This window comes from Symphalangus syndactylus, chromosome 2 (assembly GCF_028878055.3).
Source record: "Symphalangus syndactylus isolate Jambi chromosome 2, NHGRI_mSymSyn1-v2.1_pri, whole genome shotgun sequence".
Classification (NCBI taxonomy): domain Eukaryota; kingdom Metazoa; phylum Chordata; class Mammalia; order Primates; family Hylobatidae; genus Symphalangus; species Symphalangus syndactylus.
The window spans coordinates 60,274,063-60,285,800 of NC_072424.2; positions in this window are offsets into that span (position 1 = coordinate 60,274,063).

The window sequence follows — 11,738 nt, forward strand, 5'->3', positions numbered from 1 at the left end:
CAGTACCTGCTGTGGATAGATGCCATTTCACACTCATCACATGTGACACATTCACCAGTCCTTGACGTTGTCAGGTTTGTAAATGTTCACAGTATTTATTAAAGGTGAAGATGCACATACCCTTAAAAAAAAGAGTTAGATTACATAAGCTTGTTTTCTGACTCCTGCTATATATACTTGCACCTATTTGTCATCATTACTTTTTCACCCCCTTTTGGAAAATATGTTTTAAAATTTTGAAGAAAAATCTTAATTATTAATTATAAAATTTTCCCAGGTTATCCATCAAAAGACACTTATGAATTCTATATGAAGTTTGCCAGTTACTGAAACATGGTACACCTCAGATGACTTCCTGATTTTAATTTTATATTTAAAGATGTACAAATAAGTATCTTTTTGTGACTTAGATTTGCAAATCATTTTGTCTTAATATTATAGACATATTTTTCTTTTTTTTTTCTTTCTTTTTAGGTTTTTAATAATCAACATAGTTGAAATGGATAGATATGGGATTTTAGCCCCCAAGCTTTTCTACATATTCAAATTTGATCTAACCCATTTTAAACTCTAAACATACTTCAGGCATATCTAAATGGCTAAAACAATTTTAAAAAATATTATTTAACTTCTCTTATTAAAACTTATTGGCCAGGCGTGGTGGCTCGTGCCTGTAACCCCAGCACTTTGGGAGGCCAAGGCGGGTGGATCACGAGGTCAGGAAATCGAGACCATCCTGGCTAACACAGTGAAACTCCATCTCTACTGAAATACAAAAAACATTAGCCCGGTGTGGTGGCGCACTCTTGTAGTCCCAGCTACTCTGGAGGCTGAGGGAGGGGAATCGCTTGAATCCGGGAGGTGGAGGTTGCAGTGAGCCGAGAACGCGCCACTGCACTCCAGCCTGGCGAGAGAGCAAGACTCCGTCTCAAAAAACAAACAAACAAACAAAAAACTTATTACAGTGAATTACACAATGATTTGAAATAATTATAGTACTCACTGTTGTAACCTGTCCTTACATTTCATTAAATACTTTGATAAAACATGAGTTTTAGAAGAGGAAGAGCCTTTTGTTTTTAAGGATATATCACAATTTATTTATCCAATCCTATTTAATGGAGCATTTTATTTATTTTCCATCTTTCTTTACTATGTAGATTTGCAGGAAACATTTTAATAAATTTTTTTGCAACTAAGTCTTTGGTTATTTTTAAATAATTATTAATTGGAATTAATAGTATTGGATTTGTGCTGTATAATTTGGAATTGTAGAACAAATTTTATTGTTTACTTTCATTTTTTGCTATATATCTTTACTTTCCAACAGAATTGATTTCATAAAATGTGTAACCATATTTTCAACAATTATTTAAATAATGATTGCATTATCTGTCCTTTCAGACCACAAATTTTCATTCTGGAGTTTTGTGGTTATTTTTTTACAGTTATTTTTTAATTGAATGTTATTCATCCTAAGCCCTCTAGCATTACAAGGTAGCTGGGGAGAGGTCAGTTTGGCTGTTTTCCCCCTTAACCTCTCCATTATCTTCTCTTGTTTAACAAAGCAGAAAGGAAACCTAATAATAAGCAACAGTTTTCTTAATGAAAAAAAATGTTTGCTCTTTGGGCTTACCCGGTATATAATTTTTAACTTATAGTTAAATACCTTTAATAGAATTTACTTGAGAATTTATCTTTCTGAATTTTGTAATATGTGAAGGACTATTTTAGATGTATAGAATTTTCTCTTTAGCAGAGAAAATTAGTTTTCTACCAAATATACTTATTATTTTTGTTCTATTTGTTTACACATTGTCCTGAAGAATACATACTAAAACTCTACTGGGGCCAGGCACGGTGGCTTACCCCTGTAATCCCAGCACTTTGGCAGGCTGAGGCGGGTGAATCATGAGGTCAGGAGTTGGAGACCCGCCTGGCCAACATGGTGAAACTCCGTCTGCATTAAAATTACAAAAAATTATCTGGGCGTAGTGGCAGGCACCTGTAATCCCAGCTACTCAGGAGGCTGGGGCAGGAGAATCGCTGGAACCTGGAAGGCAGAGGTTGCAGTGAGCCAAGATCACGCTACTGCACTCCAGCCCTAGCGACAGAGTGAGACTCTGTCTCAAACAAAACAAAACAAAACAAAGAAACAAACAAAAAATCAAGATAACTCTATTAGATTTTTTCCTTGTCTTCATAACTATCACCTTTAACTGTTTTCATCTATTTGATATTTCTCTAAATTTCTTGACCATATTTATTCCCATACAAATTATTTGGCTTTCTATAGTCCATGTCTACCTTTATGAGTACAAAACGAGTTGTTTTTTTTTTTTGGCATTGTGTCATTATAATTTGTGGTCCCTTGTAATATTTCTAACTTTATTTACCTTTTTAAAAATCTCATCTCAGTAAAAAATTATTACCCTATCTTTTAATGTGTTCTTCACAAAATTAATGTTTATTCCCAATGACCATTCTTTTCTGTTGCCCATGATATGAATTATGAAATGTCTATTTATCCTGATTATTCCTTCAAACACCATACCCCCAACTATGATATTAGAGTTTTCTTGAATTCAGACACTCCTTGTGCATGAATTTAGGATCCCCTGTTTACACCTTAAGCAATCTTGATAACTAAGGTAAACTGACATCAAAAGTCCAGGAATTCAGCATTTTGGGATAAATAGGGGCTAAAACCAGCAGTTTTCCTACTTTTCTTTCTAACATTAGCTACATTGTTGCTCCCAAATATACTTGGTTTTTCTATGTCCTCCAATAGCGTATTTGTGATCTAGAAGAGAAAGGTAGCTAAGAGATACAATATATATATATAAAAAAAGATCCCATCAAAAAGTGGGCTAAGGATATGAATAGACAATTCTCAAAAGAAGACATTTATGCAGCCAACAAACATATGAAAAAAAGCTCATCATCACTGGTCGTTAGAGAAATGCAAATCAAAACCACAATGAGATACCATCTCATGCCAGTTAGAAAGGCAACCATGAAAAAGTCAGGAAACAACCAATGCTGGAGAGGATGTGGGGAAATAGGAATGCTTTTACACTGTTGGTAGGAGTGTAAATTAGTTCAAACATTGGGGAAGACAGTGTAGTGATTCCTCAAGGATCTAGAACTAGAAATACCATTTGGCCCAGCAATCTCATTACTGGGTATATACCCAAAGGATTATAAATCAATCTACTATAAAGACACATGCATACATATGTTTATTGCAGCACTATTTACAATAGCAAAGACTTTGAACCAACCCAAATATCCATCAATGATAGACTGGATAAAGAAAATGTGTCACGTATACACCATGGAATACTATGCAGCCATAAAAAAGAATGAGTCAATGTCCTTTGCAGGGACATGGATTAAGCTGGAACCCATCATCCTCAGCAAACTAACACAGGAACAAAAAAACACCCCATGTTCTCACTCATAAATGGGAGCTGAACAATGAGAATACATGGACACAGGGAAGGGAACATCACACACCAGGGCCTTTTGGGGGGTGGGGGAAAAGGGGAGGGAGAGCATTAGGACAAATACCTAATGCACACAGAGCTTAAAACCTAGATGATGGGTTGATAGGTGCAGCAAACCACCATGGCACATGTATACCAGTGTAACAAACCTGCACGTTCAGCACATGTATCCCAGAACTTAAAGTAAAATAAAAAAATTCCTCTCCGAAAAAAAGAGGTACAACATAACAAGAATATTCAACAATATTCAGGTAATACCTTTAGACATGAGATACTGAGTTAGAGACTGGAAATTAAAGCCCTGAACACACCAGACACTGCACTACACTACACCTTCATGGAGGTCACAGTTTAGTGGGAGAAAGTAGATTTTAAATAAATCAAATATATATATGACTATATATGTATTTAACTACAACTCTTATAAATGATATAAAGGAAAATTATATAATTGCTATTTATACAGGAAAAAGAATTGGCCGGTGTGGGAGATCAGAAAGCTTTGCTGAACAATTGCCTTTTAATGAATGTGTAGGAGTAACTAGGTGAAGGCAATTGAAAACAGGGATTCAGAAAGAGGAAAAATGTACATATGAAGGAACTGAAGTAGGCTTTTTGCAGGGTTAGTGAGGTCAGATTGCCCAGAGCATAATGAAAAGAACAGAGACTGGCAAGAAATGAGGCTTGAAAGGTATTCAGGGAACAGATCATGCAGGGATTAGATAGAGGGTACTTGAAAGGATTGGCTAGCCATGCAAAAAAGTTAGGACCTCATTTTGTGGGTGGAATTTGGGGATATATTCAGGCTTTCGTGAATCAACAAATTTATTCAAAAGCACAATACGATACACCTTTGCACTCTAAAACTGTGACACTGTTAATCATACTGTTCTTTGAAGATTTTTTTCACATGCATTAATTGATATTTCTTCACAATTTTTCGAAAAAAAGTCAGTAAGGCATAACCGTTGTAATTTTACAGGTAAAGAAAATGTAGCAAAGTAAGTTGAAGTGACTATCCTAAATTTTCATAAAAGTTGGCTGATGTTATATGATTCCTAAATTATTTCTTTTCTATTTAGATTGCATTGAGGGCTATTATGCAAAAAAGCTCATAAGATCTTTGAAGTGCTTATAGATTCTCCCTTGTTTTTTATTCTGAGACCCAATTTTCCTATTCCTCATAATTATTGCCTTTATCAGTTCAGAAAAGTGGTTTATTCATCCTGTTTCTATTTTTCTTATAAAATAAAGTGGAGATAATAGCCTTCAAGAGTGATATCAAAACTAACTAGGTGATATTTATTAAAAGTGCTGATGTTGGAAACATTACATAAGAACTAAGCATTAGGCTTATCTCATATGGGATTATGGGAGAAATAACTAATCAATTATTTCAACATGCTTAGAAATTCAAAGCACAATGCAAATACTAATCAAGTGTACCATGCATAAATGCAAATTCATTAGTAGAGAACATAGAAGATGCAAAACTTTTGAGTATGGTAACAAATATCCTAAGGTGTTGTATATTTCATGTACCTCATGAAAATGAATATGAAAAAGGCATGGACTATTGCATTCTCATACTCAAAGTACCCAGTGTCATGTAAATGAATGATAGCAATTAAGTCTCCTTCAAAATTATTTTGCAAGTGACAGAGTGTCTCCTTGACCAAACTGTAGATGTGCTTCTCTGAGCCCTCTTTTCAACTTGGCCTAATCCTTGGGCCTTGTCCCCAAGCCCATCCCACGTTGTAACAAGAATCCTTTTCACTGTACTATTTACAATAGCAAAGACGTGGAATGAACCTAAATGCCCATCAGTGGTAAACTGGATAAAGAAAATGTGGAACGTAGACAACATGGAATACTACACAGCCATAAAAAAGAACGAAATTATGTCCTATGCAGCAACAAGGATAGAGCTGGAGGCCATTATACTGAGCAGACTAACACAGGAACAAAAAAACAAATACCACATGTTCTCACTTTTAAGTAGGAGCTAAACATTAAATACATATGGACACAAATAAGGGAATCAAAGATCCAGGGCCTACTTGAGGGTGGAGGTTGGGAGCAGCATGTGAATCAAAAAGCTTTTTGTCAGGTACTATACTTATTACGTGGCTGATGAAACACTCTGTACACCAAACCCCCACACCCCCACAACATGCAATTTACCTATATAACAAACCTGCACATGTACCCCTGAACCTAAAATAAAATTAAGAAAACAAAAACTAAAAAAAGAAAAAAAAAACAAAGGCAGATTTTCAGAATGGATAAAAAAGCAAGGCCCATCTAAATGCTACCTACAAGAAGTACATTTTAAATAAAAAGACACACATTGGTTAAAGGATGGAACAAGATATACCACCTTAACACTTGACAAAAGAAGGCTGATGGGGAGTGGCTATTTAATACTACAGTAGATTTCATAGTAAAAATATTACCAGCAATAAGCAAGGTCATTTCATAATGATAAAAGTTTTAATTAAGAAGATATGACAGTCCTATACATTTATGTACATAATAACATAAAAGTTTCCAAATACATGATACAAAGAAAATGGACAGAACTGCAGAAGAAATAGACAAATTAAAAAGTATAGTCTGAGATTTCTGTATCCCTTTACTCAATTGATAGAACAAGGAGACAAAAAATCAGCAAGAATACAGGAGACTTGAATACATTCTCCTCAAGTACCCATGGAACACACCAAAATAGAGCTTACTCTAAATCATACAATATATCTTAATAAAAGGAATAAGTCAAAAGGATTTAAGTCATATGAAACATACTCCGTGACTAAAAAGCAATGAAATTAGAAATCAAAAACAAAATTATATCTGAAAAAACTCAACCATTTGGAAACCAAGTAACACAGATCCAAATAACCCTGGGTCAGAGGTAATAAAAACAGAAATTAGACAGTATTTTTAACTAAGTGAAAATGAAAATACAACATATCATAAATTGTGGAATTCAGCTACAACAGTATTTAAATAAAAATTTTCAACACTGATATCTACAATAGAAGAGTCTCAAATCAATGACTTTGACTTCTACCTTAAGAAACTAGAAAAAAAAGAAGAGAAAAACCCAAAGGAAGCAGAGGAAAGGAAATGATAAATACATGTTATGGTTTGAGTTTTTGTGTTCCTCCAAAATTTATATGATAAAGCCACATCACAGCAGTGATATTATTAGGAGGTGGGGCTTTGTGGACATGATTACATCATGGGGGCCAAGCCCTCATAAGTCGATCAATGCTCTTAAACAGGTGACCCAAGAGATCCCCTTAACCTCTTCTGCCATGTAAGGTCACGGGGAAAAATAATGCATGTATGAACCATGAAGTGGTCCCTTACCAGACATTAAATCTGACAGCACCTCGATCTTGGACTTTGCAGTTTCCAGAACTGTGAGAAATCAATTTCTTTTGTTTATAAGTTACTCAGTCTATGGTATTTTGTTATAGCAGGATGAAAAGACTAAGATGTCAAAGCTGAAACCAATAAAACAGAAAAACTGTAGGAAATGTCAACACCACCAAAGAATTTGAGGAGTTCAAGAAAAGTAATAAAGCTTTATCTAGTCAGACTGCTCAGGAAAACAAGAAGATACAAATTAATAACTTTGGAAATGAGTAATGTGATAATATTATAGATTCTATAGATACTTTTAAAAAACAAGGCAATATTACAAAATTTATGTGAATAAATATGGCAATTTAGCTAAAATTGAAAAATTCTTTGAGAAATAAAAATTACCAAATCTCAATCAAGAAAGGATAATCTGTATTGCCCTATATCTGTAAAAGAAAATTTAGCCATAGTTGAAAACCTTCCTACAAAAAACTCCAGACCCAGATAGCTATACTGCTAAGTTCTATCAAATAGTCTAGGAAGAAATAATATAATTCTACATAAACTCTCCCCAAGAAATCAAAAGGAGTACATAGCAAACCCATTCAATAATGTTAGCATTACCCTCAACTAAAACCAGACAAGGATTTTACAAATAAGAAAACTTCCTCATGAGTATGGATGTACAAATTCAACCAATTTTTGAAGCAAGCAAGATATCCTCCAATAGGTGAGTGAGTAAAATGTGGTACAGCCATATAATAGCATATTACTCAGTGATAAAAATAAATGAACTATCAAGCTATGAAAAGACATGGAGGAACTTAACTGCGTATTACAAAGTAAAATAAGTCAATCTGAAAAGTCTTCTTACTGCATTATTTCAACTATGCAATATTCTGGAAAAAGCAAAATTATGAATATGGTAAAAAGATCAGTGGTTGCCAAAGGATTGGCAAGAGAAGAAAAGAATACATTGGCAGAGCAGAGGGTTTTTAGGGAAGTGAAAATACTTCATATGTTACTGTAATGATAAACACATGTCATTATACCTTTGTGTAAAGCCATGCAATGTACAACAAGAGTGAACTCTAATGGAAACTATGGACTTTGAGTGATTATATGTCAATGTAGGATCATCCATCAAAGCAACTGTACCACTGCAGTGAGCAATATTCACCATGAGGGAGGCTATGCATGTGCAGAGGTAGGGGGTATATAGAAAATCCCTGGATCTTTCTCTCAATTTTGCTGTGAACATAAAACTGCTCTAAAAAAGTAGTCTTTCTAAAAAAAAAAAAAAAGAATCCAGCTAACTAGTATACAGCCTCTATGTAAAGCCATTTATCGATAAACTAAAAATATAACTACCATATAATGCAGCAAATCTGCTTGGTATATACTCAAAAGAAAGAAAATCAATGTATCAAAATGATATCTATACTCTCATGTTTATCACAGCACCATTCACAATAATGAAGATATGGAATAAACCTAAGGCTCAACCTAAGGGAATCAACCATCAATGGATAATTTTTTTTTTAATGGGGTATACATAGTGTGTGCGTGTGTGTGTGTATACCACATTAAATAAAACCTATGTATCCACTGATGAACATTTAGGTTGATTCCATATCTTCATTATATATATGTAATATAAGTATATATATAGTACTCCATCTATATATAATGGAGTACTATTGAGACATAAAAATAATGAGATCCTTCATTTGCAACATGGATGGGACTGAAGGACAATGCTAAGTGAAATAAACCAGGCACAGAAAGACGAAAGACAAACATCATATGCTATCACTAATAGGTGGGAACCAAAAAAAAAACAAGAAAAGAAAAGAGAACTCGGGATAGAGAGTAGAATCATGGTTACTGGGAAGGGTCATGGGAAGGGAGTTTGTTAATGGGAACAAAAGTATAGTCAGATAGAAGGAATAAGATTCAATGTTTGGTAGCACAATAAGATGACTATAGTTAAATAATTTATTCTATATTTCAACATAACTAAAATGATAGAATTGAAATGTTCATAACACAAATAAATGATAAATGCTTGAGGTGATTCATTCCTGGCTTACCTAATTTGATCATTATACACTGTATGCTTGTATCAAAATATTACATGTATCCCATATATATGTACAACAATTATGTAGCCATAAAAATTAAAAATGAATACGAAAGAATCTTGCTAAGTCAGCTTAGCAAGAATCCTCTACCCTTGATATCTAATCATCTGGCTTGCCTTCAGCAAGAATCCCATTAAGTCAGTTTAGCAAGAATCCTCCTCTGAGTAATTTTCCATCTACTGATGCCTTCACTTTGCTCGTTGTCTACAAATCCCCAGCTATCATTCCTGTATTCGGAGTTGAGTCTGCTCTTTTTACCCTATTGCAAAAATCATGACATCTATTGCAAAAATCATGACATCTATTGCTAATAATTCTGAATAAAGTCTTCCTCATGTTTTAACTAGTGTCAGAATAATATTTCTTTGTTACTGGTGATTGCCTTTATGCAATCTTTTTTCCTTTTTTACTGCTACTTTCCCACTCTCTCTCTTGAAAAGAATCTAATAATCTAAACCATGAGATTTGAAATTATTAAATTTTGGCATTTGTTTTAAATAACATAGTTCTTATCTACTATGAAAAAGGAATTTAATATGAGGTAAATATCTTGTAGAGATGACTTTGAAATATGTCATTATGATTTGTGTGTGCATATTTCATCTAAATTCAACAATTCGCAGCAGAAAAAGCATATACCAGTGAGGGAAGCCAATTCCATATATTTAAGAGTGGAAAGCAAACTGAGCATTATTTATTTATTTTTAAAACATATTCTCACTAGTTTTACATTTCTGTGATCATATGTAGACAGGGCTTACGTAAATATTGTCAATAATAATTAACATTATTACTGAGCTTGATAAAGATACATTCATTTCAACCTTTTACCCCCTTAATTATTTATTTGCATGTTGGAAACTATATGGAAAGAATTTCACAATATGCATTTTTCTCTTATAATTTAAAAAGATACCTCAGAAAATGTTTAGGTATGGAATCATTTCAATGTGTAGCTCATCAGAACTGTGTTTGCATATGTCAGATGAAAACTCTTTGATTCAATGGTTTCAATGCTTTAGCATTAGAAATATTGTTTTAACATTTGACTTGTGCATGTATGCCCACCTGAGTGTGTGTATGTGAGTGTGAGCATAGACACTACTAATGAAAAATATTACTATGGTTAAAAAACTTTTTAACCTTTTATTTTATATTTAAATCTATGGTTAGAAAATAAGATTGTTTACAATAAAATACTATCTTTTATTTTTTCTGCTATTCTATAGAGCTCTTTTTTTAACCTGAATAAATATTTTTAAAAATCTGTATGTTATTCGTGAGGTAAAACACAACTTTAATGCGTACATGTCTACTAAAGAAAACAGATAAGCTTATCCAAACATCATTTTATCTGCCCAATTGTCAGCTTTCATTTTATCACCAAATGTATTTCATTACCAAATGGCAAGAATGACATTTTCACTCTCAGCTGATGAATTATTTAAAACATTTTTCAACAATTATTATCTTTCAGAAAGTTAAAAGTCAATCAATGGTAAAATGAAAGAAAACATTTGCAAGTTAACCAAAAGTATCCGCTACATAGACAAACATATAATTTGATAGATATATGTAAATTTTTACCAGAATATAAATTTGTGACTGGATTTTTATTCACGTTTCTGTATCTAATTTTTTTCTATTTAATATATTTTATGTTTAATATATTTTCTCCCTAATCTATTTGTTGAGCAATTTATACTACCACCACCCCCTCCCAAAACCACTACTTCTTCCTCATTCCTCAATGATCAAACATCTTGTAAAATAAAATCTTTGGTAAACAATTTGACATATTCTATAGATGCTGTTCCTTCAATTGACTTTTTCTCTTCTAAGTTTGAGGACTCTACCTCAGCCAAACAAAATTACAGGCACAAAATTAATTGAACTTCAGAAATATAAAGCTATTCATCTGCCTTCATTTATAATTCAACACAATATTGACCTCAAAATGCCCTTCAGACTGGCCTAACATCTTTAACTTCAACGAACTCCTCAACTTTTAGAATTTCTCACCTCCTTGATCACTTTGCACTTCCATATTTCTCAAGTGTTATTTCCCAAAATGTGCAGCATTTAAAAAGAATTAACAGGATAAATACACTAATTTTAAATTTAATTATATACAGTGCAAGAAGAATAGATTTAAGTGAAATATCAGTATTTAGGTATAGATTGCATTTTCAAGAACATCTTGCGTCATGTACAATTTATTTTACTACAAGGTGTCTTTGCACTTAAACAGAATGTCCACTAGAGTGCTGCAAGTATCCATACAAGTCAGTCACTGTTGTGTGCAGACATTCTATTAATGATAAAAACAATAAGGCTGATATATCTTTAGAACTTATGGGCCACAATCAGTGAAGAAACACCAAGATTCATTTAAACTATGCATAGTTTTATCTGTTGTACATTTATGCTGATTACGCTTTATTAGGTTAGATGCAGAAAGTATATAGATATAATTGAAATAAAGTCAATCTCTCAGTTAATAAAAATTAGTTTTACCATATTGCTATCAGCCCTTTTACAACTCACTTCATTTTAATAATATATATATAGAGAGAGAGAAGTATCCATAGAGGCATTGTTTACAAATAATTTCTTAATTTTTATTTACAAAGAACATAGGTCATGCTGGAGATAAACTTTGATTAAATTTCTAAGATATATTGTTTAGCTTATATATCTATTCACTATATCA